The sequence below is a fragment of the Cetorhinus maximus genome, chromosome 1 (assembly GCF_964194155.1).
Source record: "Cetorhinus maximus chromosome 1, sCetMax3.hap1.1, whole genome shotgun sequence".
Lineage (NCBI taxonomy): Eukaryota > Metazoa > Chordata > Chondrichthyes > Lamniformes > Cetorhinidae > Cetorhinus > Cetorhinus maximus.
This window is the reverse complement of record NC_135879.1, coordinates 97,644,899-97,670,871: the sequence shown is the minus strand read 5'-3', so window position 1 is coordinate 97,670,871 and position 25,973 is coordinate 97,644,899. Positions and strand designations below refer to the sequence as shown.

General features: G+C 46.7%; 28 non-coding genes across 28 annotated transcripts; all 28 read left to right on the top strand.

Moving 5' to 3' along the window:
- Positions 1–914: 914 nt before the first annotated feature.
- trnag-gcc (transfer RNA glycine (anticodon GCC)) lies at positions 915–985 on the top strand. The gene has a single exon. It is a non-coding gene; the product is annotated as a tRNA-Gly (tRNA).
- A 159-nt stretch (positions 986–1,144) lies between these two features.
- trnag-acc (transfer RNA glycine (anticodon ACC)) lies at positions 1,145–1,215 on the top strand. Its single transcript has one exon. It is a non-coding gene; the product is annotated as a tRNA-Gly (tRNA).
- Positions 1,216–2,776: 1,561 nt separating this feature from the next.
- trnag-gcc (transfer RNA glycine (anticodon GCC)) lies at positions 2,777–2,847 on the top strand. Its single transcript has one exon. It is a non-coding gene; the product is annotated as a tRNA-Gly (tRNA).
- Positions 2,848–3,006: 159 nt separating this feature from the next.
- Positions 3,007–3,077, top strand: trnag-gcc (transfer RNA glycine (anticodon GCC)). Its single transcript has one exon. It is a non-coding gene; the product is annotated as a tRNA-Gly (tRNA).
- A 1,561-nt stretch (positions 3,078–4,638) lies between these two features.
- Positions 4,639–4,709, top strand: trnag-gcc (transfer RNA glycine (anticodon GCC)). The gene has a single exon. It is a non-coding gene; the product is annotated as a tRNA-Gly (tRNA).
- A 159-nt stretch (positions 4,710–4,868) lies between these two features.
- Positions 4,869–4,939, top strand: trnag-gcc (transfer RNA glycine (anticodon GCC)). Its single transcript has one exon. It is a non-coding gene; the product is annotated as a tRNA-Gly (tRNA).
- Positions 4,940–6,500: 1,561 nt separating this feature from the next.
- Positions 6,501–6,571, top strand: trnag-gcc (transfer RNA glycine (anticodon GCC)). Its single transcript has one exon. It is a non-coding gene; the product is annotated as a tRNA-Gly (tRNA).
- A 159-nt stretch (positions 6,572–6,730) lies between these two features.
- trnag-gcc (transfer RNA glycine (anticodon GCC)) lies at positions 6,731–6,801 on the top strand. The gene has a single exon. It is a non-coding gene; the product is annotated as a tRNA-Gly (tRNA).
- A 1,561-nt stretch (positions 6,802–8,362) lies between these two features.
- On the top strand, positions 8,363–8,433 carry trnag-gcc (transfer RNA glycine (anticodon GCC)). The gene has a single exon. It is a non-coding gene; the product is annotated as a tRNA-Gly (tRNA).
- Positions 8,434–8,592: 159 nt separating this feature from the next.
- Positions 8,593–8,663, top strand: trnag-gcc (transfer RNA glycine (anticodon GCC)). The gene has a single exon. It is a non-coding gene; the product is annotated as a tRNA-Gly (tRNA).
- A 1,561-nt stretch (positions 8,664–10,224) lies between these two features.
- Positions 10,225–10,295, top strand: trnag-gcc (transfer RNA glycine (anticodon GCC)). Its single transcript has one exon. It is a non-coding gene; the product is annotated as a tRNA-Gly (tRNA).
- A 159-nt stretch (positions 10,296–10,454) lies between these two features.
- Positions 10,455–10,525, top strand: trnag-gcc (transfer RNA glycine (anticodon GCC)). Its single transcript has one exon. It is a non-coding gene; the product is annotated as a tRNA-Gly (tRNA).
- Positions 10,526–12,086: 1,561 nt separating this feature from the next.
- On the top strand, positions 12,087–12,157 carry trnag-gcc (transfer RNA glycine (anticodon GCC)). The gene has a single exon. It is a non-coding gene; the product is annotated as a tRNA-Gly (tRNA).
- A 159-nt stretch (positions 12,158–12,316) lies between these two features.
- On the top strand, positions 12,317–12,387 carry trnag-gcc (transfer RNA glycine (anticodon GCC)). Its single transcript has one exon. It is a non-coding gene; the product is annotated as a tRNA-Gly (tRNA).
- Positions 12,388–13,948: 1,561 nt separating this feature from the next.
- trnag-gcc (transfer RNA glycine (anticodon GCC)) lies at positions 13,949–14,019 on the top strand. The gene has a single exon. It is a non-coding gene; the product is annotated as a tRNA-Gly (tRNA).
- A 159-nt stretch (positions 14,020–14,178) lies between these two features.
- Positions 14,179–14,249, top strand: trnag-gcc (transfer RNA glycine (anticodon GCC)). The gene has a single exon. It is a non-coding gene; the product is annotated as a tRNA-Gly (tRNA).
- Positions 14,250–15,810: 1,561 nt separating this feature from the next.
- trnag-gcc (transfer RNA glycine (anticodon GCC)) lies at positions 15,811–15,881 on the top strand. Its single transcript has one exon. It is a non-coding gene; the product is annotated as a tRNA-Gly (tRNA).
- Positions 15,882–16,040: 159 nt separating this feature from the next.
- On the top strand, positions 16,041–16,111 carry trnag-gcc (transfer RNA glycine (anticodon GCC)). Its single transcript has one exon. It is a non-coding gene; the product is annotated as a tRNA-Gly (tRNA).
- A 1,558-nt stretch (positions 16,112–17,669) lies between these two features.
- Positions 17,670–17,740, top strand: trnag-gcc (transfer RNA glycine (anticodon GCC)). The gene has a single exon. It is a non-coding gene; the product is annotated as a tRNA-Gly (tRNA).
- Positions 17,741–17,899: 159 nt separating this feature from the next.
- trnag-gcc (transfer RNA glycine (anticodon GCC)) lies at positions 17,900–17,970 on the top strand. The gene has a single exon. It is a non-coding gene; the product is annotated as a tRNA-Gly (tRNA).
- Positions 17,971–19,531: 1,561 nt separating this feature from the next.
- Positions 19,532–19,602, top strand: trnag-gcc (transfer RNA glycine (anticodon GCC)). The gene has a single exon. It is a non-coding gene; the product is annotated as a tRNA-Gly (tRNA).
- A 159-nt stretch (positions 19,603–19,761) lies between these two features.
- trnag-gcc (transfer RNA glycine (anticodon GCC)) lies at positions 19,762–19,832 on the top strand. The gene has a single exon. It is a non-coding gene; the product is annotated as a tRNA-Gly (tRNA).
- A 1,558-nt stretch (positions 19,833–21,390) lies between these two features.
- Positions 21,391–21,461, top strand: trnag-gcc (transfer RNA glycine (anticodon GCC)). The gene has a single exon. It is a non-coding gene; the product is annotated as a tRNA-Gly (tRNA).
- Positions 21,462–21,620: 159 nt separating this feature from the next.
- On the top strand, positions 21,621–21,691 carry trnag-gcc (transfer RNA glycine (anticodon GCC)). The gene has a single exon. It is a non-coding gene; the product is annotated as a tRNA-Gly (tRNA).
- A 1,558-nt stretch (positions 21,692–23,249) lies between these two features.
- Positions 23,250–23,320, top strand: trnag-gcc (transfer RNA glycine (anticodon GCC)). The gene has a single exon. It is a non-coding gene; the product is annotated as a tRNA-Gly (tRNA).
- A 159-nt stretch (positions 23,321–23,479) lies between these two features.
- On the top strand, positions 23,480–23,550 carry trnag-gcc (transfer RNA glycine (anticodon GCC)). The gene has a single exon. It is a non-coding gene; the product is annotated as a tRNA-Gly (tRNA).
- Positions 23,551–25,111: 1,561 nt separating this feature from the next.
- trnag-gcc (transfer RNA glycine (anticodon GCC)) lies at positions 25,112–25,182 on the top strand. The gene has a single exon. It is a non-coding gene; the product is annotated as a tRNA-Gly (tRNA).
- A 159-nt stretch (positions 25,183–25,341) lies between these two features.
- On the top strand, positions 25,342–25,412 carry trnag-gcc (transfer RNA glycine (anticodon GCC)). The gene has a single exon. It is a non-coding gene; the product is annotated as a tRNA-Gly (tRNA).
- The last annotated feature ends 561 nt before the right edge of the window (positions 25,413–25,973 follow it).

The following is a 25,973-nucleotide window of genomic DNA, read 5'->3' as shown; positions in this document are numbered from 1 at the left end:
AGACCCCAAATGATTTGAAGAAGTTGTTAGCGTTTTAACATTGATGAGGTGAAGGCAGAGCTGCAGGGGGGGAGAATGAGATTGCAGGAGAGGGGAGCTGAGGCACAGCGCAGGTGGGTTAGAAGAATGTTGAAAGCTTGAAACGTGGGCACAGGAGGGGATAGCACGGTGCTAATGCTGCAGGCATCATGACGCAGAGGCCCGGATAACTCAAATGCTGATGTGAGTGAAGATCCCAGCAAGGCTGCTAGTTGTTTAAAACAATCGTGTAAATAAACATAGGTTCCGAATGACTCGTGTTTGGTGGAGGATTGGGCTGACACTTTCCTTAGTTTCAAGGCCAATTGTGCCCTTGACTGATTACTTAGGAGAGAATGAGTGGAAATAATATAGCTGGCAGGAAATCAGGAATGGCGCAAGGAATATTCCCCTTTGGTCGGAAGGAGCTGGAGTCCATGAAAAAGCTTGAAGTTGCAACTTGGCCCGATGCTAGCACAGTCAGGCGGCTGTAAAGAAATGTAGTGGCTTGAAGAAGGTGACATATTGCATGATGTGCTAATGCAGTGGTGTGAAGTGAGAGTAAAAATAGAGGCCGCAAATGATTTGAAGAAGTTGTTAGCGTTTTTCCATTGATGAGGTGAAGGCAGAGCTGCAGTGGGGGAGAATGAGATTGCAGGAGAGGGGAGCTGAGGCACAGCGCAGGTGGGTTAGAAGAATGTTGAAAGCTTGAAATGTGGTTGTGAATGAAATGGGGGTGTAGAGCGGCTTGAGAGATGTTTGTGGTGTTGTGGCTCAGGTATTAGTGAGAAAATTGGATGCAATTTAGGGATTGAAAAGACAGCAGAAGGAAATAGGATCGGTGAGAAGTGAATGCATTTGTAAAAAGGAGAAGGTGAAAAGGGGAAGCAGCGATTGCATTGGTGGTTCAGTGGTAGAATTCTCGCCTGCCACGCGGGAGGCCCGGGTTCGATTCCCGGCCAATGCAAAGTCAGCCTTTAGTTGCTCCTTCAATTCTTGCTGCAGTCTCGCTTGCAATGTAACTGTGTCCTGTGCAGCCACTCAATGTCATTGACAGATTCACTGGGGCTACAAATTGAAGCCTGTCAAGAAATGGACTGCATCTGCTGTCCTTTGACAGTCTCTGGCATTGGTGGTTCAGTGGTAGAATTCTCGCCTACCACGCGGGAGGCCCGGATTCGATTCCCGGCCAATGCAAAACCCTCCTTTTTTCTTCTTCCTCTGCACTTTCATTCCTTCAAATACTTCACTGCGCTGCACACCCGCTCCCACCACATCAATATTTTCAGCACTTTGCTCATGCACATTTTCAACATCTGCTTCATAACAGCCTTCCTTTTTCTTTCAGCTCACTTCAGCACTCCCACTTCACACACTTGACTTTAAACACCACGCTCCTCCTTTCATTTTCTCTTAAAGCCACTCTCTCATCATCAACTTTCACAACATTTCTACCTTCATCATCGTCTGCAAAATTAAAACAAACTTCTCACATCTTCAGACTTGGCCACGTTTCGCTCTTTTAAACCCAACTGACTTCTTACCATGAATTGTTTCTCAGGCACCACTATTCTGCATAGAATGCAATATCTGGCTGCGCACATAAACAACAACAACAACAACAAAGTGCTTGCAAATGCCGCCTTTCATGTCGGAGAACAATCCGAGGCTCTTCCCAGTGCTGTTTTCCAACCGTATTGGGAGGAGGCGGAATGTCAATTTGCTTCTGATCAGAGTCCGTTCAGAGTTTCACACCTCATTTACCTGAGGTGATGTCGGTAGGAAAGTGTAAGAGTCTTTGTAAATGTGTAAGGTTTCCCCTTAATCAGCCACACCTGCTGCAGTTTGAAGAATCCCAGCTTCTCAAATCTTTGCAAAGAGCCAAAGTTTGTCATCCTGAGCTGAAGCTGGTTGTCCTCTTCTTTCCCTCAGTCGGGAGCCTTGAGGTCCTTCCTGAAGCTTGGTGACCGGAATGACATTCAGGGCACGAGGGCACAGGAGGGGATAGCACAGTGCTAATGCTGCAGGCATCAAGACGCAGAGGTGCGGATAACTCAAATGGTGATGTGAGTGAAGATCCCAGCAAGGCTGCTAGTTGTTTAAAACAATCGTGTAAATAAACATAGGTTCCGAATGACTCGTGTTTGGTGGAGGATTGGGCTGACACTTTCCTTAGTTTCAAGGCCAATTGTACCCTTGACTGATTACTTAGGAGAGAATGAGTGGAAATAATATAGCTGGCAGGAAATCAGGAATGGCGCAAGGAATATTCCCCTTTGGTCGGAAGGAGCTGGAGTCCATGAAAAAGCTTGAAGTTGCAACTTGGCCCGATGCTAGCACAGTCAGGCGGCTGTAAAGAAATGTAGTGGCTTGAAGAAGGTGACATATTGCATGATGTGCTAATGCAGTGGTGTGAAGTGAGAGTAAAAATAGAGGCCGCAAATGATTTGAAGAAGTTGTTAGCGTTTTTCCATTGATGAGGTGAAGGCAGAGCTGCAGTGGGGGAGAATGAGATTGCAGGAGAGGGGAGCTGAGGCACAGCGCAGGTGGGTTAGAAGAATGTTGAAAGCTTGAAATGTGGTTGTGAATGAAATGGGGGTGTAGAGCGGCTTGAGAGATGTTTGTGGTGTTGTGGCTCAGGTATTAGTGAGAAAATTGGATGCAATTTAGGGATTGAAAAGACAGCAGAAGGAAATGGGATCGGTGAGAAGTGAATGCATTTGTAAAAAGGAGAAGGTGAAAAGGGGAAGCAGCGATTGCATTGGTGGTTCAGTGGTAGAATTCTCGCCTGCCACGCGGGAGGCCCGGGTTCGATTCCCGGCCAATGCAAGGTCAGCCTTTAGTTGCTCCTTCAATTCTTGCTGCAGTCTCGCTTGCAATGTAACTGTGTCCTGTGCAGCCACTCAATGTCATTGACAGATTCACTGGGGCTACAAATTGAAGCCTGTCAAGAAATGGACTGCATCGGCTGTCTTTTGACAGCCTCTGGCATTGGTGGTTCAGTGGTAGAATTCTCGCCTGCCACGCGGGAGGTCCGGGTTCGTTTCCCGGCCATTGCAAGACCCTCCTTTTTTCTTCTTCCTCTGCACTTTCATTCCTCCAAATACTTCACTGCTCTGCACACCCGCTCCCACCACATCAATAGCTTCAGCACTTTGCTCATGCAACTTTTCAACATCTGCTTCATAACAGCCTTCCTTTTACTTTCAGCTCACTTCAGCACTCCCACTTCACACACTTGTCTTTAAACACCACGCTCCTCCTTTCATTTTCTCTTAAAGCCACTCTCTCATCATCAACTTTCACAACATTTCTACCTTCATCACCGTCTGCAAAATTAAAACAAACTTCTCACATCTTCAGACTTGGCCACGTTTCGCTCTTTTAAACCCAACTGACTTCTTACCATGAATTGTTTCTCAGGCACCACTATTATGCATAGAATGCAATATCTGGCTGCGCACATAAACAACAACAACAACAACAAAGTGCTTGCAAATGCCGCCTTTCGTGTCGGAGAACAATCCGAGGCTCTTCCCAGTGCTGTTTTCCAACCGTATTGGGAGGAGGCGGAATGTCAATTTGCTTCTTATCAGAGTCCGTTCAGAGTTTCACACCTCATTTACCTGAGGTGATTTCGGTAGGAAAGTGTGAGAGTCTTTGTAAATGTGTAAGGTTTCCCCTTAATCAGCCACACCTGCTGCAGTTTGAAGAATCCCAGCTTCTCAAATCTTTGCAAAGAGCCAAAGTTCGTCATCCTGAGCTGAAGCTGGTTGACCTCTTCTTTCCCTCAGTCGGGAGCCTTGGGGTCCTTCCTGAAGCTTGGTGACCGGAATGACATTCAGGGCACGAGGGCACAGGAGGGGATAGCACAGTGCTAATGCTGCAGGCATCATGACGCAGAGGTGCGGATAACTCAAATGGTGATGTGAGTGAAGATCCCAGCAAGGCTGCTAGTTGTTTAAAACAATCGTGTAAATAAACATAGGTTCCGAATGACTCGTGTTTGGTGGAGGATTGGGCTGACACTTTCCTTAGTTTCAAGGCCAATTGTGCCCTTGACTGATTACTTAGGAGATAATGAGTGGAAATAATATAGCTGGCAGGAAATCAGGAATGGCGCAAGGAATATTCCCCTTTGGTCGGAAGGAGCTGGAGTCCATGAAAAAGCTTGAAGTTGCAACTTGGCCCGATGCTAGCACAGTCAGGCGGCTGTAAAGAAATGTAGTGGCTTGAAGAAGGTGACATATTGCATGATGTGCTAATGCAGTGGTGTGAAGTGAGAGTAAAAATAGAGGCTGCAAATGATTTGAAGAAGTTGTTAGCGTTTTTCCATTGATGAGGTGAAGGCAGAGCTGCAGTGGGGGAGAATGAGATTGCAGGAGAGGGGAGCTGAGGCACAGCGCAGGTGGGTTAGAAGAATGTTGAAAGCTTGAAATGTGGTTGTGAATGAAATGGGGGTGTAGAGCGGCTTGAGAGATGTTTGTGGTGTTGTGGCTCAGGTATTAGTGAGAAAATTGGATGCAATTTAGGGATTGAAACGACAGCAGAAGGAAATGGGATCGGTGAGAAGTGAATGCATTTGTAAAAAGGAGAAGGTGAAAAGGGGAAGCAGCGATTGCATTGGTGGTTCAGTGGTAGAATTCTCGCCTGCCACGCGGGAGGCCTGGGTTCGATTCCCGGCCAATGCAAGGTCAGCCTTTGGTTGCTCTTTCAATTCTTGCTGCAGTCTCGCTTGCAATGTAACTGTGTCCTGTGCAGCCACTCAATGTCATTGACAGATTCACTGGGGCTACAAATTGAAGCCTGTCAAGAAATGGACTGCATCGGCTGTCTTTTGACAGCCTCTGGCATTGGTGGTTCAGTGGTAGAATTCTCGCCTGCCACGCGGGAGGCCCGGGTTCGATTCCCGGCCAATGCAAGACCCTCCTTTTTTCTTCTTCCTCTGCACTTTCATTCCTTCAAATACTTCACTGCGCTGCACACCCGCTCCCACCACATCAATATTTTCAGCACTTTGCTCATGCACATTTTCAACATCTGCTTCACAACAGCCTTCCTTTTTCATTCAGCTCACTTCAGCACTCCAACTTCACACACTTGTCTGTAAACACCACGCTCCTCCTTTCATTTTCTCTTAAAGCCACTCTCTCATCATCAACTTTCACAACATTTCTACCTTCATCATCGTCTGCAAAATTAAAACAAACTTCTCACATCTTCAGACTTGGCCACGTTTCGCTCTTTTAAACCCAACTGACTTCTTACCATGAATTGTTTCTCAGGCACCACTATTCTGCATAGAATGCAATATCTGGCTGCGCACATAAACAACAACAACAACAACAAAGTGCTTGCAAATGCCGCCTTTCATGCCGGAGAACAATCCGAGGCTCTTCCCAGTGCTGTTTTCCAACCGTATTGGGAGGAGGCGGAATGTCAATTTGCGTCTTATCAGAGTCCGTTCAGAGTTTCACACCTCATTTACCTGAGGTGATGTCGGTAGGAAAGTGTGAGAGTCTTTGTAAATGTGTAAGGTTTCCCCTTAATCAGCCACACCTGCTGCAGTTTGAAGAATCCCAGCTTCTCAAATCTTTGCAAAGAGCCAAAGTTCGTCATCCTGAGCTGAAGCTGGTTGACCTCTTCTTTCCCTCAGTCGGGAGCCTTGAGGTCCTTCCTGAAGCTTGGTGACCGGAATGACATTCAGGGCACGAGGGCACAGGAGGGGATAGCACAGTGCTAATGCTGCAGGCATCATGACGCAGAGGTGCGGATAACTCAAATGGTGATGTGAGTGAAGATCCCAGCAAGGCTGCTAGTTGTTTAAAACAATCGTGTAAATAAACATAGGTTCCGAATGACTCGTGTTTGGTGGAGGATTGGGCTGACACTTTCCTTAGTTTCAAGGCCAATTGTACCCTTGACTGATTACTTAGGAGAGAATGAGTGGAAATAATATAGCTGGCAGGAAATCAGGAATGGCGCAAGGAATATTCCCCTTTGGTCGGAAGGAGCTGGATTCCATGAAAAAGCTTGAAGTTGCAACTTGGCCCGATGCTAGCACAGTCAGGCGGCTGTAAAGAAATGTAGTGGCTTGAAGAAGGTGACATATTGCATGATGTGCTAATGCAGTGGTGTGAAGTGAGAGTAAAAATAGAGGCCGCAAATGATTTGAAGAAGTTGTTAGCGTTTTTCCATTGATGAGGTGAAGGCAGAGCTGCAGTGGGGGAGAATGAGATTGCAGGAGAGGGGAGCTGAGGCACAGCGCAGGTGGGTTAGAAGAATGTTGAAAGCTTGAAATGTGGTTGTGAATGAAATGGGGGTGTAGAGCGGCTTGAGAGATGTTTGTGGTGTTGTGGCTCAGGTATTAGTGAGAAAATTGGATGCAATTTAGGGATTGAAAAGACAGCAGAAGGAAATGGGATCGGTGAGAAGTGAATGCATTTGTAAAAAGGAGAAGGTGAAAAGGGGAAGCAGCGATTGCATTGGTGGTTCAGTGGTAGAATTCTCGCCTGCCACGCGGGAGGCCCGGGTTCGATTCCCGGCCAATGCAAGGTCAGCCTTTAGTTGCTCCTTCAATTCTTGCTGCAGTCTCGCTTGCAATGGAACTGTGTCCTGTGCAGCCACTCAATGTCATTGACAGATTCACTGGGGCTACAAATTGAAGCCTGTCAAGAAATGGACTGCATCGGCTGTCTTTTGACAGCCTCTGGCATTGGTGGTTCAGTGGTAGAATTCTCGCCTGCCACGCGGGAGGCCCGGGTTCGATTCCCGGCCAATGCAAGACCCTCCTTTTTTCTTCTTCCTCTGCACTTTCATTCCTCCAAATACTTCACTGCTCTGCACACCCGCTCCCACCACATCAATAGCTTCAGCACTTTGCTCATGCAACTTTTCAACATCTGCTTCATAACAGCCTTCCTTTTACTTTCACCTCACTTCAGCACTCCCACTTCACACACTTGTCTTTAAACACCACGCTCCTCCTTTCATTTTCTCTTAAAGCCACTCTCTCATCATCAACTTTCACAACATTTCTACCTTCATCACCGTCTGCAAAATTAAAACAAACTTCTCACATCTTCAGACTTGTCCACTTTTCACTCTTCCTAACCCAATTCACTTCTTACCATGAATTGTTTCTCAGGCACCACTATTCTGCACAGAATGCAATATCTGGCTGCGCACATAAACAACAACAACAACAACAAAGTGCTTGCAAGTGCCGCCTTTCATGTCGGAGAACAATCCGAGGCTCTTCCCAGTGCTGTTTTCCAACCGTATTGGGAGGAGGCGGAATGTCACTTTGCTTCTTTTCAGAGTCCGTTCAGAGTTTCACACCTCATTTATCTGAGGTGATGTCGGTAGGAAAGTGTAAGAGTCTTTGTAAATGTGTAAGGTTTCCCCTTAATCAGCCACACCTGCTGCAGTTTGAAGAATCCCAGCTTCTCAAATCTTTGCAAAGAGCCAAAGTTTGTCATCCTGAGCTGAATCTGGTTGACCTCCTCTTTCCCTCAGTCGGGAGCCTTGAGGTCCTTCCTGAAACTTGGTGACCGGAATGACATTCAGGGCACGAGGGCACAGGAGGGGATAGCACAGTGCTAATGCTGCAGGCATCATGACGCAGAGGTGCGGATAACTCAAATGGTGATGTGAGTGAAGATCCCAGCAAGGCTGCTAGTTGTTTAAAACAATCGTGTAAATAAACATAGGTTCCGAATGACTCGTGTTTGGTGGAGGATTGGGCTGACACTTTCCTTAGTTTCAAGGCCAATTGTGCCCTTGACTGATTACTTAGGAGAGAATGAGTGGAAATAATATAGCTGGCAGGAAATCAGGAATGGCGCAAGGAATATTCCCCTTTGGTCGGAAGGAGCTGGAGTCCATGAAAAAGCTTGAAGTTGCAACTTGGCCCGATGCTAGCACAGTCAGGCGGCTGTAAAGAAATGTAGTGGCTTGAAGAAGGTGACATATTGCATGATGTGCTAATGCAGTGGTGTGAAGTGAGAGTAAAAATAGAGGCCGCAAATGATTTGAAGAAGTTGTTAGCGTTTTTCCATTGATGAGGTGAAGGCAGAGCTGCAGTGGGGGAGAATGAGATTGCAGGAGAGGGGAGCTGAGGCACAGCGCAGGTGGGTTAGAAGAATGTTGAAAGCTTGAAATGTGGTTGTGAATGAAATGGGGGTGTAGAGCGGCTTGAGAGATGTTTGTGGTGTTGTGGCTCAGGTATTAGTGAGAAAATTGGATGCAATTTAGGGATTGAAAAGACAGCAGAAGGAAATGGGATCGGTGAGAAGTGAATGCATTTGTAAAAAGGAGAAGGTGAAAAGGGGAAGCAGCGATTGCATTGGTGGTTCAGTGGTAGAATTCTCGCCTGCCACGCTGGAGGCCCGGGTTCGATTCCCGGCCAATGCAAGGTCAGCCTTTAGTTGCTCTTTCAATTCTTGCTGCAGTCTCGCTTGCAATGGAACTGTGTACTGTGCAGCCACTCAATGTCATTGACAGATTCACTGGGGCTACAAATTGAAGCCTGTCAAGAAATGGACTGCATCTGCTGTTTGTTGACAGTGTCTGGCATTGGTGGTTCAGTGGTAGAATTCTCGCCTGCCACGCGGGAGGCCCGGGTTCGATTCCCGGCCAATGCAAAATCCTCCTTTTTTCTTCTTCCTCTGCACTTTCATTCCTTCAAATACTTCACTGCGCTGCACACCCGCTCCCACCACATCAATATTTTCAGCACTTTGCTCATGCACATTTTCAACATCTGCTTCATAACAGCCTTCCTTTTTCTTTCAGCTCACTTCAGCACTCCCACTTCACACACTTGACTTTAAACACCACGCTCCTCCTTTCATTTTCTCTTAAAGCCACTCTCTCATCATCAACTTTCACAACATTTCTACCTTCATCATCGTCTGCAAAATTAAAACAAACTTCTCACATCTTCAGACTTGGCCACGTTTCGCTCTTTTAAACCCAACTGACTTCTTACCATGAATTGTTTCTCAGGCACCACTATTCTGCATAGAATGCAATATCTGGCTGCGCACATAAACAACAACAACAACAACAAAGTGCTTGCAAATGCCGCCTTTCATGTCGGAGAACAATCCGAGGCTCTTCCCAGTGCTGTTTTCCAACCGTATTGGGAGGAGGCGGAATGTCAATTTGCTTCTGATCAGAGTCCGTTCAGAGTTTCACACCTCATTTACCTGAGGTGATGTCGGTAGGAAAGTGTAAGAGTCTTTGTAAATGTGTAAGGTTTCCCCTTAATCAGCCACACCTGCTGCAGTTTGAAGAATCCCAGCTTCTCAAATCTTTGCAAAGAGCCAAAGTTCGTCATCCTGAGCTGAAGCTGGTTGTCCTCTTCTTTCCCTCAGTCGGGAGCCTTGAGGTCCTTCCTGAAGCTTGGTGACCGGAATGACATTCAGGGCACGAGGGCACAGGAGGGGATAGCACAGTGCTAATGCTGCAGGCATCATGACGCAGAGGTGCGGATAACTCAAATGGTGATGTGAGTGAAGATCCCAGCAAGGCTGCTAGTTGTTTAAAACAATCGTGTAAATAAACATAGGTTCCGAATGACTCGTGTTTGGTGGAGGATTGGGCTGACACTTTCCTTAGTTTCAAGGCCAATTGTACCCTTGACTGATTACTTAGGAGAGAATGAGTGGAAATAATATAGCTGGCAGGAAATCAGGAATGGCGCAAGGAATATTCCCCTTTGGTCGGAAGGAGCTGGATTCCATGAAAAAGCTTGAAGTTGCAACTTGGCCCGATGCTAGCACAGTCAGGCGGCTGTAAAGAAATGTAGTGGCTTGAAGAAGGTGACATATTGCATGATGTGCTAATGCAGTGGTGTGAAGTGAGAGTAAAAATAGAGGCCGCAAATGATTTGAAGAAGTTGTTAGCGTTTTTCCATTGATGAGGTGAAGGCAGAGCTGCAGTGGGGGAGAATGAGATTGCAGGAGAGGGGAGCTGAGGCACAGCGCAGGTGGGTTAGAAGAATGTTGAAAGCTTGAAATGTGGTTGTGAATGAAATGGGGGTGTAGAGCGGCTTGAGAGATGTTTGTGGTGTTGTGGCTCAGGTATTAGTGAGAAAATTGGATGCAATTTAGGGATTGAAAAGACAGCAGAAGGAAATGGGATCGGTGAGAAGTGAATGCATTTGTAAAAAGGAGAAGGTGAAAAGGGGAAGCAGCGATTGCATTGGTGGTTCAGTGGTAGAATTCTCGCCTGCCACGCGGGAGGCCTGGGTTCGATTCCCGGCCAATGCAAAGTCAGCCTTTAGTTGCTCCTTCAATTCTTGCTGCAGTCTCGCTTGCAATGTAACTGTGTCCTGTGCAGCCACTCAATGTCATTGACAGATTCACTGGGGCTACAAATTGAAGCCTGTCAAGAAATGGACTGCATCGGCTGTCTTTTGACAGCCTCTGGCATTGGTGGTTCAGTGGTAGAATTCTCGCCTGCCACGCGGGAGGCCCGGGTTCGATTCCCGGCCAATGCAAGACCCTCCTTTTTTCTTCTTCCTCTGCACTTTCATTCCTCCAAATACTTCACTGCTCTGCACACCCGCTCCCACCACATCAATAGCTTCAGCACTTTGCTCATGCAACTTTTCAACATCTGCTTCATAACAGCCTTCCTTTTACTTTCACCTCACTTCAGCACTCCCACTTCACACACTTGTCTTTAAACACCACGCTCCTCCTTTCATTTTCTCTTAAAGCCACTCTCTCATCATCAACTTTCACAACATTTCTACCTTCATCACCGTCTGCAAAATTAAAACAAACTTCTCACATCTTCAGACTTGTCCACTTTTCACTCTTCCTAACCCAATTCACTTCTTACCATGAATTGTTTCTCAGGCACCACTATTCTGCACAGAATGCAATATCTGGCTGCGCACATAAACAACAACAACAACAACAAAGTGCTTGCAAGTGCCGCCTTTCGTGTCGGAGAACAATCCGAGGCTCTTCCCAGTGCTGTTTTCCAACCGTATTGGGAGGAGGCGGAATGTCACTTTGCTTCTTTTCAGAGTCCGTTCAGAGTTTCACACCTCATTTATCTGAGGTGATGTCGGTAGGAAAGTGTAAGAGTCTTTGTAAATGTGTAAGGTTTCCCCTTAATCAGCCACACCTGCTGCAGTTTGAAGAATCCCAGCTTCTCAAATCTTTGCAAAGAGCCAAAGTTTGTCATCCTGAGCTGAATCTGGTTGACCTCCTCTTTCCCTCAGTCGGGAGCCTTGAGGTCCTTCCTGAAACTTGGTGACCGGAATGACATTCAGGGCACGAGGGCACAGGAGGGGATAGCACAGTGCTAATGCTGCAGGCATCATGACGCAGAGGTGCGGATAACTCAAATGGTGATGTGAGTGAAGATCCCAGCAAGGCTGCTAGTTGTTTAAAACAATCGTGTAAATAAACATAGGTTCCGAATGACTCGTGTTTGGTGGAGGATTGGGATGACACTTTCCTTAGTTTCAAGGCCAATTGTGCCCTTGACTGATTACTTAGGAGAGAATGAGTGGAAATAATATAGCTGGCAGGAAATCAGGAATGGCGCAAGGAATATTCCCCTTTGGTCGGAAGGAGCTGGAGTCCATGAAAAAGCTTGAAGTTGCAACTTGGCCCGATGCTAGCACAGTCAGGCGGCTGTAAAGAAATGTAGTGGCTTGAAGAAGGTGACATATTGCATGATGTGCTAATGCAGTGGTGTGAAGTGAGAGTAAAAATAGAGGCCGCAAATGATTTGAAGAAGTTGTTAGCGTTTTTCCATTGATGAGGTGAAGGCAGAGCTGCAGTGGGGGAGAATGAGATTGCAGGAGAGGGGAGCTGAGGCACAGCGCAGGTGGGTTAGAAGAATGTTGAAAGCTTGAAATGTGGTTGTGAATGAAATGGGGGTGTAGAGCGGCTTGAGAGATGTTTGTGGTGTTGTGGCTCAGGTATTAGTGAGAAAATTGGATGCAATTTAGGGATTGAAAAGACAGCAGAAGGAAATGGGATCGGTGAGAAGTGAATGCATTTGTAAAAAGGAGAAGGTGAAAAGGGGAAGCAGCGATTGCATTGGTGGTTCAGTGGTAGAATTCTCGCCTGCCACGCGGGAGGCCCGGGTTCGATTCCCGGCCAATGCAAGGTCAGCCTTTAGTTGCTCTTTCAATTCTTGCTGCAGTCTCGCTTGCAATGGAACTGTGTACTGTGCAGCCACTCAATGTCATTGACAGATTCACTGGGGCTACAAATTGAAGCCTGTCAAGAAATGGACTGCATCTGCTGTTTGTTGACAGTCTCTGGCATTGGTGGTTCAGTGGTAGAATTCTCGCCTGCCACGCGGGAGGCCCGGGTTCGATTCCCGGCCAATGCAAAATCCTCCTTTTTTCTTCTTCCTCTGCACTTTCATTCCTTCAAATACTTCACTGCGCTGCACACCCGCTCCCACCACATCAATATTTTCAGCACTTTGCTCATGCACATTTTCAACATCTGCTTCATAACAGCCTTCCTTTTTCTTTCAGCTCACTTCAGCACTCCCACTTCACACACTTGACTTTAAACACCACGCTCCTCCTTTCATTTTCTCTTAAAGCCACTCTCTCATCATCAACTTTCACAACATTTCTACCTTCATCATCGTCTGCAAAATTAAAACAAACTTCTCACATCTTCAGACTTGGCCACGTTTCGCTCTTTTAAACCCAACTGACTTCTTACCATGAATTGTTTCTCAGGCACCACTATTCTGCATAGAATGCAATATCTGGCTGCGCACATAAACAACAACAACAACAACAAAGTGCTTGCAAATGCCGCCTTTCATGTCGGAGAACAATCCGAGGCTCTTCCCAGTGCTGTTTTCCAACCGTATTGGGAGGAGGCGGAATGTCAATTTGCTTCTGATCAGAGTCCGTTCAGAGTTTCACACCTCATTTACCTGAGGTGATGTCGGTAGGAAAGTGTAAGAGTCTTTGTAAATGTGTAAGGTTTCCCCTTAATCAGCCACACCTGCTGCAGTTTGAAGAATCCCAGCTTCTCAAATCTTTGCAAAGAGCCAAAGTTCGTCATCCTGAGCTGAAGCTGGTTGTCCTCTTCTTTCCCTCAGTCGGGAGCCTTGAGGTCCTTCCTGAAGCTTGGTGACCGGAATGACATTCAGGGCACGAGGGCACAGGAGGGGATAGCACAGTGCTAATGCTGCAGGCATCATGACGCAGAGGTGCGGATAACTCAAATGGTGATGTGAGTGAAGATCCCAGCAAGGCTGCTAGTTGTTTAAAACAATCGTGTAAATAAACATAGGTTCCGAATGACTCGTGTTTGGTGGAGGATTGGGCTGACACTTTCCTTAGTTTCAAGGCCAATTGTACCCTTGACTGATTACTTAGGAGAGAATGAGTGGAAATAATATAGCTGGCAGGAAATCAGGAATGGCGCAAGGAATATTCCCCTTTGGTCGGAAGGAGCTGGATTCCATGAAAAAGCTTGAAGTTGCAACTTGGCCCGATGCTAGCACAGTCAGGCGGCTGTAAAGAAATGTAGTGGCTTGAAGAAGGTGACATATTGCATGATGTGCTAATGCAGTGGTGTGAAGTGAGAGTAAAAATAGAGGCCGCAAATGATTTGAAGAAGTTGTTAGCGTTTTTCCATTGATGAGGTGAAGGCAGAGCTGCAGTGGGGGAGAATGAGATTGCAGGAGAGGGGAGCTGAGGCACAGCGCAGGTGGGTTAGAAGAATGTTGAAAGCTTGAAATGTGGTTGTGAATGAAATGGGGGTGTAGAGCGGCTTGAGAGATGTTTGTGGTGTTGTGGCTCAGGTATTAGTGAGAAAATTGGATGCAATTTAGGGATTGAAAAGACAGCAGAAGGAAATGGGATCGGTGAGAAGTGAATGCATTTGTAAAAAGGAGAAGGTGAAAAGGGGAAGCAGCGATTGCATTGGTGGTTCAGTGGTAGAATTCTCGCCTGCCACGCGGGAGGCCCGGGTTCGATTCCCGGCCAATGCAAGGTCAGCCTTTAGTTGCTCCTTCAATTCTTGCTGCAGTCTCGCTTGCAATGTAACTGTGTCCTGTTCAGCCACTCAATGTCATTGACAGATTCACTGGGGCTACAAATTGAAGCCTGTCAAGAAATGGACTGCATCGGCTGTCTTTTGACAGCCTCTGGCATTGGTGGTTCAGTGGTAGAATTCTCGCCTGCCACGCGGGAGGCCCGGGTTCGATTCCCGGCCAATGCAAGACCCTCCTTTTTTCTTCTTCCTCTGCACTTTCATTCCTCCAAATACTTCACTGCTCTGCACACCCGCTCCCACCACATCAATAGCTTCAGCACTTTGCTCATGCAACTTTTCAACATCTGCTTCATAACAGCCTTCCTTTTACTTTCACCTCACTTCAGCACTCCCACTTCACACACTTGTCTTTAAACACCACGCTCCTCCTTTCATTTTCTCTTAAAGCCACTCTCTCATCATCAACTTTCACAACATTTCTACCTTCATCACCGTCTGCAAAATTAAAACAAACTTCTCACATCTTCAGACTTGTCCACTTTTCACTCTTCCTAACCCAATTCACTTCTTACCATGAATTGTTTCTCAGGCACCACTATTCTGCACAGAATGCAATATCTGGCTGCGCACATAAACAACAACAACAACAACAAAGTGCTTGCAAGTGCCGCCTTTCGTGTCGGAGAACAATCCGAGGCTCTTCCCAGTGCTGTTTTCCAACCGTATTGGGAGGAGGCGGAATGTCACTTTGCTTCTTTTCAGAGTCCGTTCAGAGTTTCACACCTCATTTATCTGAGGTGATGTCGGTAGGAAAGTGTAAGAGTCTTTGTAAATGTGTAAGGTTTCCCCTTAATCAGCCACACCTGCTGCAGTTTGAAGAATCCCAGCTTCTCAAATCTTTGCAAAGAGCCAAAGTTTGTCATCCTGAGCTGAATCTGGTTGACCTCTTCTTTCCCTCAGTCGGGAGCCTTGAGGTCCTTCCTGAAACTTGGTGACCGGAATGACATTCAGGGCACGAGGGCACAGGAGGGGATAGCACAGTGCTAATGCTGCAGGCATCATGACGCAGAGGTGCGGATAACTCAAATGGTGATGTGAGTGAAGATCCCAGCAAGGCTGCTAGTTGTTTAAAACAATCGTGTAAATAAACATAGGTTCCGAATGACTCGTGTTTGGTGGAGGATTGGGCTGACACTTTCCTTAGTTTCAAGGCCAATTGTGCCCTTGACTGATTACTTAGGAGAGAATGAGTGGAAATAATATAGCTGGCAGGAAATCAGGAATGGCGCAAGGAATATTCCCCTTTGGTCGGAAGGAGCTGGAGTCCATGAAAAAGCTTGAAGTTGCAACTTGGCCCGATGCTAGCACAGTCAGGCGGCTGTAAAGAAATGTAGTGGCTTGAAGAAGGTGACATATTGCATGATGTGCTAATGCAGTGGTGTGAAGTGAGAGTAAAAATAGAGGCTGCAAATGATTTGAAGAAGTTGTTAGCGTTTTTCCATTGATGAGGTGAAGGCAGAGCTGCAGTGGGGGAGAATGAGATTGCAGGAGAGGGGAGCTGAGGCACAGCGCAGGTGGGTTAGAAGAATGTTGAAAGCTTGAAATGTGGTTGTGAATGAAATGGGGGTGTAGAGCGGCTTGAGAGATGTTTGTGGTGTTGTGGCTCAGGTATTAGTGAGAAAATTGGATGCAATTTAGGGATTGAAACGACAGCAGAAGGAAATGGGATCGGTGAGAAGTGAATGCATTTGTAAAAAGGAGAAGGTGAAAAGGGGAAGCAGCGATTGCATTGGTGGTTCAGTGGTAGAATTCTCGCCTGCCACGCGGGAGGCCCGGGTTCGATTCCCGGCCAATGCAAGGTCAGCCTTTAGTTGCTCTTTCAATTCTTGCTGCAGTCTCGCTTGCAATGGAACTGTGTCCTGTGCAACCACTCAATGTCATTGACAGATTCACTGGGGCTACAAATTGAAGCCTGTCAAGAAATGGACTGCATCTGCTGTCCTTTGACAGTCTCTGGCATTGGTGGTTCAGTGGTAGAATTCTCGCCTGCCACGCGGGAGGCCTGGATTCGATTCCCGGCCAATGCAAGACCCTCTTTTCTTATTCCTCTGCACTTTCATTCCTTCAAATACTTCACTGCGCTGCACACCCGCTCCCACCACATCAATATCTTCAGCACTTTGCTCATGCCCCTTTTCAACATCTGCTTCATAACAGCCTTCCTTTTCCTTTCAGCTCACTTCAGCACTCCCACTTCACACACTTGACTTTAAACACCACGCTCCTCCTTTCATTTTCTCTTAAAGCCACTCTCTCATCATCAACTTTCACAACATTTCTACCTTCATCATTGTCTGCAAAATTAAAACAAACTTCTCACATCTTCAGACTTGGCCACGTTTCGCTCTTTTAAACCCAACTGACTTCTTACCATGAATTGTTTCTCAGGCACCACTATTCTGCATAGAATGCAATATCTGGCTGCGCACATAAACAACAACAACAACAACAAAGTGCTTGCAAATGCCGCCTTTCATGTCGGAGAACAATCCGAGGCTCTTCCCAGTGCTGTTTTCCAACCGTATTGGGAGGAGGCGGAATGTCAATTTGCTTCTGATCAGAGTCCGTTCAGAGTTTCACACCTCATTTACCTGAGGTGATGTCGGTAGGAAAGTGTAAGAGTCTTTGTAAATGTGTAAGTTTTCCCCTTAATCAGCCACACGTGCTGCAGTTTGAAGAATCCCAGCTTCTCAAATCTTTGCAAAGAGCCAAATTTCGTCATCCTGAGCTGAAGCTGGTTGTCCTCTTCTTTCCCTCAGTCGGGAGCCTTGAGGTCCTTCCTGAAGCTTGGTGACCGGAATGACATTCAGGGCACGAGGGCACAGGAGGGGATAGCACAGTGCTAATGCTGCAGGCATCATGACGCAGAGGTGCGGATAACTCAGATGGTGATGTGAGTGAAGATCCCAGCAAGGCTGCTAGTTGTTTAAAACAATCGTGTAAATAAACATAGGTTCCGAATGACTCGTGTTTGGTGGAGGATTGGGCTGACACTTTCCTTAGTTTCAAGGCCAATTGTACCCTTGACTGATTACTTAGGAGAGAATGAGTGGAAATAATATAGCTGGCAGGAAATCAGGAATGGCGCAAGGAATATTCCCCTTTGGTCGGAAGGAGCTGGAGTCCATGAAAAAGCTTGAAGTTGCAACTTGGCCCGATGCTAGCACAGTCAGGCGGCTGTAAAGAAATGTAGTGGCTTGAAGAAGGTGACATATTGCATGATGTGCTAATGCAGTGGTGTGAAGTGAGAGTAAAAATAGAGGCCGCAAATGATTTGAAGAAGTTGTTAGCGTTTTTCCATTGATGAGGTGAAGGCAGAGCTGCAGTGGGGGAGAATGAGATTGCAGGAGAGGGGAGCTGAGGCACAGCGCAGGTGGGTTAGAAGAATGTTGAAAGCTTGAAATGTGGTTGTGAATGAAATGGGGGTGTAGAGCGGCTTGAGAGATGTTTGTGGTGTTGTGGCTCAGGTATTAGTGAGAAAATTGGATGCAATTTAGGGACTGAAAAGACAGCAGAAGGAAATGGGATCGGTGAGAAGTGAATGCATTTGTAAAAAGGAGAAGGTGAAAAGGGGAAGCAGCGATTGCATTGGTGGTTCAGTGGTAGAATTCTCGCCTGCCACGCGGGAGGCCCGGGTTCGATTCCCGGCCAATGCAAGGTCAGCCTTTAGTTGCTCCTTCAATTCTTGCTGCAGTCTCGCTTGCAATGTAACTGTGTCCTGTGCAGCCACTCAATGTCATTGACAGATTCACTGGGGCTACAAATTGAAGCCTGTCAAGAAATGGACTGCATCGGCTATCTTTTGACAGCCTCTGGCATTGGTGGTTCAGTGGTAGAATTCTCGCCTGCCACGCGGGAGGCCCGGGTTCGTTTCCCGGCCAATGCAAGACCCTCCTTTTTTCTTCTTCCTCTGCACTTTCATTCCTCCAAATACTTCACTGCTCTGCACACCCGCTCCCACCACATCAATAGCTTCAGCACTTTGCTCATGCAACTTTTCAACATCTGCTTCATAACAGCCTTCCTTTTACTTTCAGCTCACTTCAGCACTCCCACTTCACACACTTGTCTTTAAACACCACGCTCCTCCTTTCATTTTCTCTTAAAGCCACTCTCTCATCATCAACTTTCACAACATTTCTACCTTCATCACCGTCTGCAAAATTAAAACAAACTTCTCACATCTTCAGACTTGGCCACGTTTCGCTCTTTTAAACCCAACTCACTTCTTACCATGAATTGTTTCTCAGGCACCACTATTATGCATAGAATGCAATATCTGGCTGCGCACATAAACAACAACAACAACAACAAAGTGCTTGCAAATGCCGCCTTTCGTGTCGGAGAACAATCCGAGGCTCTTCCCAGTGCTGTTTTCCAACCGTATTGGGAGGAGGCGGAATGTCAATTTGCTTCTTATCAGAGTCCGTTCAGAGTTTCACACCTCATTTACCTGAGGTGATTTCGGTAGGAAAGTGTGAGAGTCTTTGTAAATGTGTAAGGTTTCCCCTTAATCAGCCACACCTGCTGCAGTTTGAAGAATCCCAGCTTCTCAAATCTTTGCAAAGAGCCAAAGTTCGTCATCCTGAGCTGAAGCTGGTTGACCTCTTCTTTCCCTCAGTCGGGAGCCTTGGGGTCCTTCCTGAAGCTTGGTGACCGGAATGACATTCAGGGCACGAGGGCACAGGAGGGGATAGCACAGTGCTAATGCTGCAGGCATCATGACGCAGAGGTGCGGATAACTCAAATGGTGATGTGAGTGAAGATCCCAGCAAGGCTGCTAGTTGTTTAAAACAATCGTGTAAATAAACATAGGTTCCGAATGACTCGTGTTTGGTGGAGGATTGGGCTGACACTTTCCTTAGTTTCAAGGCCAATTGTGCCCTTGACTGATTACTTAGGAGAGAATGAGTGGAAATAATATAGCTGGCAGGAAATCAGGAATGGCGCAAGGAATATTCCCCTTTGGTCGGAAGGAGCTGGAGTCCATGAAAAAGCTTGAAGTTGCAACTTGGCCCGATGCTAGCACAGTCAGGCGGCTGTAAAGAAATGTAGTGGCTTGAAGAAGGTGACATATTGCATGATGTGCTAATGCAGTGGTGTGAAGTGAGAGTAAAAATAGAGGCTGCAAATGATTTGAAGAAGTTGTTAGCGTTTTTCCATTGATGAGGTGAAGGCAGAGCTGCAGTGGGGGAGAATGAGATTGCAGGAGAGGGGAGCTGAGGCACAGCGCAGGTGGGTTAGAAGAATGTTGAAAGCTTGAAATGTGGTTGTGAATGAAATGGGGGTGTAGAGCGGCTTGAGAGATGTTTGTGGTGTTGTGGCTCAGGTATTAGTGAGAAAATTGGATGCAATTTAGGGATTGAAACGACAGCAGAAGGAAATGGGATCGGTGAGAAGTGAATGCATTTGTAAAAAGGAGAAGGTGAAAAGGGGAAGCAGCGATTGCATTGGTGGTTCAGTGGTAGAATTCTCGCCTGCCACGCGGGAGGCCCGGGTTCGATTCCCGGCCAATGCAAGGTCAGCCTTTAGTTGCTCTTTCAATTCTTGCTGCAGTCTCGCTTGCAATGGAACTGTGTCCTGTGCAACCACTCAATGTCATTGACAGATTCACTGGGGCTACAAATTGAAGCCTGTCAAGAAATGGACTGCATCTGCTGTCCTTTGACAGTCTCTGGCATTGGTGGTTCAGTGGTAGAATTCTCGCCTGCCACGCGGGAGGCCTGGATTCGATACCCGGCCAATGCAAGACCCTCTTTTCTTATTCCTCTGCACTTTCATTCCTTCAAATACTTCACTGCGCTGCACATCCGCTCCCACCACATCAATATCTTCAGCACTTTGCTCATGCCCCTTTTCAACATCTGCTTCATAACAGCTTTCCTTTTCCTTTCAGCTCACTTCAGCACTCCCACTTCACACACTTGTCTTTAAACACCACGCTCCTCCTTTCATTTTCTCTTAAAGCCACTCTCTCATCATCAACTTTCACAACATTTCTACCTTCATCACCGTCTGCAAAATTAAAACAAACTTCTCACATCTTCAGACTTGTCCACTTTTCACTCTTCCTAACCCAATTCACTTCTTACCATGAATTGTTTCTCAGGCACCACTATTCTGCACAGAATGCAATATCTGGCTGCGCACATAAACAACAACAACAACAACAAAGTGCTTGCAAGTGCCGCCTTTCGTGTCGGAGAACAATCCGAGGCTCTTCCCAGTGCTGTTTTCCAACCGTATTGGGAGGAGGCGGAATGTCACTTTGCTTCTTTTCAGAGTCCGTTCAGAGTTTCACACCTCATTTATCTGAGGTGATGTCGGTAGGAAAGTGTAAGAGTCTTTGTAAATGTGTAAGGTTTCCCCTTAATCAGCCACACCTGCTGCAGTTTGCAGAATCCCAGCTTCTCAAATCTTTGCAAAGAGCCAAAGTTTGTCATCCTGAGCTGAATCTGGTTGACCTCCTCTTTCCCTCAGTCGGGAGCCTTGAGGTCCTTCCTGAAACTTGGTGACCGGAATGACATTCAGGGCACGAGGGCACAGGAGGGGATAGCACAGTGCTAATGCTGCAGGCATCATGACGCAGAGGTGCGGATAACTCAAATGGTGATGTGAGTGAAGATCCCAGCAAGGCTGCTAGTTGTTTAAAACAATCGTGTAAATAAACATAGGTTCCGAATGACTCGTGTTTGGTGGAGGATTGGGCTGACACTTTCCTTAGTTTCAAGGCCAATTGTGCCCTTGACTGATTACTTAGGAGAGAATGAGTGGAAATAATATAGCTGGCAGGAAATCAGGAATGGCGCAAGGAATATTCCCCTTTGGTCGGAAGGAGCTGGAGTCCATGAAAAAGCTTGAAGTTGCAACTTGGCCCGATGCTAGCACAGTCAGGCGGCTGTAAAGAAATGTAGTGGCTTGAAGAAGGTGACATATTGCATGATGTGCTAATGCAGTGGTGTGAAGTGAGAGTAAAAATAGAGGCCGCAAATGATTTGAAGAAGTTGTTAGCGTTTTTCCATTGATGAGGTGAAGGCAGAGCTGCAGTGGGGGAGAATGAGATTGCAGGAGAGGGGAGCTGAGGCACAGCGCAGGTGGGTTAGAAGAATGTTGAAAGCTTGAAATGTGGTTGTGAATGAAATGGGGGTGTAGAGCGGCTTGAGAGATGTTTGTGGTGTTGTGGCTCAGGTATTAGTGAGAAAATTGGATGCAATTTAGGGATTGAAAAGACAGCAGAAGGAAATGGGATCGGTGAGAAGTGAATGCATTTGTAAAAAGGAGAAGGTGAAAAGGGGAAGCAGCGATTGCATTGGTGGTTCAGTGGTAGAATTCTCGCCTGCCACGCGGGAGGCCCGGGTTCGATTCCCGGCCAATGCAAGGTCAGCCTTTAGTTGCTCTTTCAATTCTTGCTGCAGTCTCGCTTGCAATGGAACTGTGTCCTGTGCAACCACTCAATGTCATTGACAGATTCACTGGGGCTACAAATTGAAGCCTGTCAAGAAATGGACTGCATCTGCTGTCCTTTGACAGTCTCTGGCATTGGTGGTTCAGTGGTAGAATTCTCGCCTGCCACGCGGGAGGCCTGGATTCGATTCCCGGCCAATGCAAGACCCTCTTTTCTTATTCTTCTGCACTTTCATTCCTTCAAATACTTCACTGCGCTGCACACCCGCTCCCACCACATCAATATCTTCAGCACTTTGCTCATGCCCCTTTTCAACATCTGCTTCATAACAGCTTTCCTTTTCCTTTCAGCTCACTTCAGCACTCCCACTTCACACACTTGACTTTAAACACCACGCTCCTCCTTTCATTTTCTCTTAAAGCCACTCTCTCATCATCAACTTTCACAACATTTCTACCTTCATCATCGTCTGCAAAATTAAAACAAACTTCTCACATCTTCAGACTTGGCCACGTTTCGCTCTTTTAAACCCAACTGACTTCTTACCATGAATTGTTTCTCAAGCACCACTATTCTGCATAGAATGCAATATCTGGCTGCGCACATAAACAACAACAACAACAACAAAGTGCTTGCAAATGCCGCCTTTCATGTCGGAGAACAATCCGAGGCTCTTCCCAGTGCTGTTTTCCAACCGTATTGGGAGGAGGCGGAATGTCAATTTGCTTCTGATCAGAGTCCGTTCAGAGTTTCACACCTCATTTACCTGAGGTGATGTCGGTAGGAAAGTGTAAGAGTCTTTGTAAATGTGTAAGGTTTCCCCTTAATCAGCCACACCTGCTGCAGTTTGAAGAATCCCAGCTTCTCAAATCTTTGCAAAGAGCCAAATTTCGTCATCCTGAGCTGAAGCTGGTTGTCCTCTTCTTTCCCTCAGTCGGGAGCCTTGAGGTCCTTCCTGAAGCTTGGTGACCGGAATGACATTCAGGGCACGAGGGCACAGGAGGGGATAGCACAGTGCTAATGCTGCAGGCATCATGACGCAGAGGTGCGGATAACTCAAATGGTGATGTGAGTGAAGATCCCAGCAAGGCTGCTAGTTGTTTAAAACAATCGTGTAAATAAACATAGGTTCCGAATGACTCGTGTTTGGTGGAGGATTGGGCTGACACTTTCCTTAGTTTCAAGGCCAATTGTACCCTTGACTGATTACTTAGGAGAGAATGAGTGGAAATAATATAGCTGGCAGGAAATCAGGAATGGCGCAAGGAATATTCCCCTTTGGTCGGAAGGAGCTGGAGTCCATGAAAAAGCTTGAAGTTGCAACTTGGCCCGATGCTAGCACAGTCAGGCGGCTGTAAAGAAATGTAGTGGCTTGAAGAAGGTGACATATTGCATGATGTGCTAATGCAGTGGTGTGAAGTGAGAGTAAAAATAGAGGCCGCAAATGATTTGAAGAAGTTGTTAGCGTTTTTCCATTGATGAGGTGAAGGCAGAGCTGCAGTGGGGGAGAATGAGATTGCAGGAGAGGGGAGCTGAGGCACAGCGCAGGTGGGTTAGAAGAATGTTGAAAGCTTGAAATGTGGTTGTGAATGAAATGGGGGTGTAGAGCGGCTTGAGAGATGTTTGTGGTGTTGTGGCTCAGGTATTAGTGAGAAAATTGGATGCAATTTAGGGATTGAAAAGACAGCAGAAGGAAATGGGATCGGTGAGAAGTGAATGCATTTGTAAAAAGGAGAAGGTGAAAAGGGGAAGCAGCGATTGCATTGGTGGTTCAGTGGTAGAATTCTCGCCTGCCACGCGGGAGGCCCGGGTTCGATTCCCGGCCAATGCAAGGTCAGCCTTTAGTTGCTCTTTCAATTCTTGCTGCAGTCTCGCTTGCAATGTAACTGTGTCCTGTGCAGCCACTCAATGTCATTGACAGATTCATTGGGGCTACAAATTGAAGCCTGTCAAGAAATGGACTGCATCGGCTGTCTTTTGACAGCCTCTGGCATTGGTGGTTCAGTGGTCGAATTCTCTCCTGCCACGCGGGAGGCCCGGGTTCGTTTCCCGGCCAATGCAAGACCCTCCTTTTTTCTTCTTCCTCTGCACTTTCATTCCTCCAAATACTTCACTGCTCTGCACACCCGCTCCCACCACATCAATAGCTTCAGCACTTTGCTCATGCAACTTTTCAACATCTGCTTCATAACAGCCTTCCTTTTACTTTCAGCTCACTTCAGCACTCCCACTTCACACACTTGTCTTTAAACACCACGCTCCTCCTTTCATTTTCTCTTAAAGCCACTCTCTCATCATCAACTTTCACAACATTTCTACCTTCATCACCGTCTGCAAAATTAAAACAAACTTCTCACATCTTCAGACTTGTCCACTTTTCACTCTTCCTAACCCAATTCACTTCTTACCATGAATTGTTTCTCAGGCACCACTATTCTGCACAGAATGCAATATCTGGCTGCGCACATAAACAACAACAACAACAACAAAGTGCTTGCAAGTGCCGCCTTTCGTGTCGGAGAACAATCCGAGGCTCTTCCCAGTGCTGTTTTCCAACCGTATTGGGAGGAGGCGGAATGTCACTTTGCTTCTTTTCAGAGTCCGTTCAGAGTTTCACACCTCATTTATCTGAGGTGATGTCGGTAGGAAAGTGTAAGAGTCTTTGTAAATGTGTAAGGTTTCCCCTTAATCAGCCACACCTGCTGCAGTTTGCAGAATCCCAGCTTCTCAAATCTTTGCAAAGAGCCAAAGTTTGTCATCCTGAGCTGAATCTGGTTGACCTCCTCTTTCCCTCAGTCGGGAGCCTTGAGGTCCTTCCTGAAACTTGGTGACCGGAATGACATTCAGGGCACGAGGGCACAGGAGGGGATCGCACAGTGCTAATGCTGCAGGCATCATGACGCAGAGGTGCGGATAACTCAAATGGTGATGTGAGTGAAGATCCCAGCAAGGCTGCTAGTTGTTTAAAACAATCGTGTAAATAAACATAGGTTCCGAATGACTCGTGTTTGGTGGAGGATTGGGCTGACACTTTCCTTAGTTTCAAGGCCAATTGTGCCCTTGACTGATTACTTAGGAGAGAATGAGTGGAAATAATATAGCTGGCAGGAAATCAGGAATGGCGCAAGGAATATTCCCCTTTGGTCGGAAGGAGCTGGAGTCCATGAAAAAGCTTGAAGTTGCAACTTGGCCCGATGCTAGCACAGTCAGGCGGCTGTAAAGAAATGTAGTGGCTTGAAGAAGGTGACATATTGCATGATGTGCTAATGCAGTGGTGTGAAGTGAGAGTAAAAATAGAGGCCGCAAATGATTTGAAGAAGTTGTTAGCGTTTTTCCATTGATGAGGTGAAGGCAGAGCTGCAGTGGGGGAGAATGAGATTGCAGGAGAGGGGAGCTGAGGCACAGCGCAGGTGGGTTAGAAGAATGTTGAAAGCTTGAAATGTGGTTGTGAATGAAATGGGGGTGTAGAGCGGCTTGAGAGATGTTTGTGGTGTTGTGGCTCAGGTATTAGTGAGAAAATTGGATGCAATTTAGGGATTGAAAAGACAGCAGAAGGAAATGGGATCGGTGAGAAGTGAATGCATTTGTAAAAAGGAGAAGGTGAAAAGGGGAAGCAGCGATTGCATTGGTGGTTCAGTGGTAGAATTCTCGCCTGCCACGCGGGAGGCCCGGGTTCGATTCCCGGCCAATGCAAGGTCAGCCTTTAGTTGCTCTTTCAATTCTTGCTGCAGTCTCGCTTGCAATGGAACTGTGTCCTGTGCAACCACTCAATGTCATTGACAGATTCACTGGGGCTACAAATTGAAGCCTGTCAAGAAATGGACTGCATCTGCTGTCCTTTGACAGTCTCTGGCATTGGTGGTTCAGTGGTAGAATTCTCGCCTGCCACGCGGGAGGCCTGGATTCGATTCCCGGCCAATGCAAGACCCTCTTTTCTTATTCCTCTGCACTTTCATTCCTTCAAATACTTCACTGCGCTGCACACCCGCTCCCACCACATCAATATCTTCAGCACTTTGCTCATGCCCCTTTTCAACATCTGCTTCATAACAGCTTTCCTTTTCCTTTCAGCTCACTTCAGCACTCCCACTTCACACACTTGACTTTAAACACCACGCTCCTCCTTTCATTTTCTCTTAAAGCCACTCTCTCATCATCAACTTTCACAACATTTCTACCTTCATCATCGTCTGCAAAATTAAAACAAACTTCTCACATCTTCAGACTTGGCCACGTTTCGCTCTTTTAAACCCAACTGACTTCTTACCATGAATTGTTTCTCAGGCACCACTATTCTGCATAGAATGCAATATCTGGCTGCGCACATAAACAACAACAACAACAACAAAGTGCTTGCAAATGCCGCCTTTCATGTCGGAGAACAATCCGAGGCTCTTCCCAGTGCTGTTTTCCAACCGTATTGGGAGGAGGCGGAATGTCAATTTGCTTCTGATCAGAGTCCGTTCAGAGTTTCACACCTCATT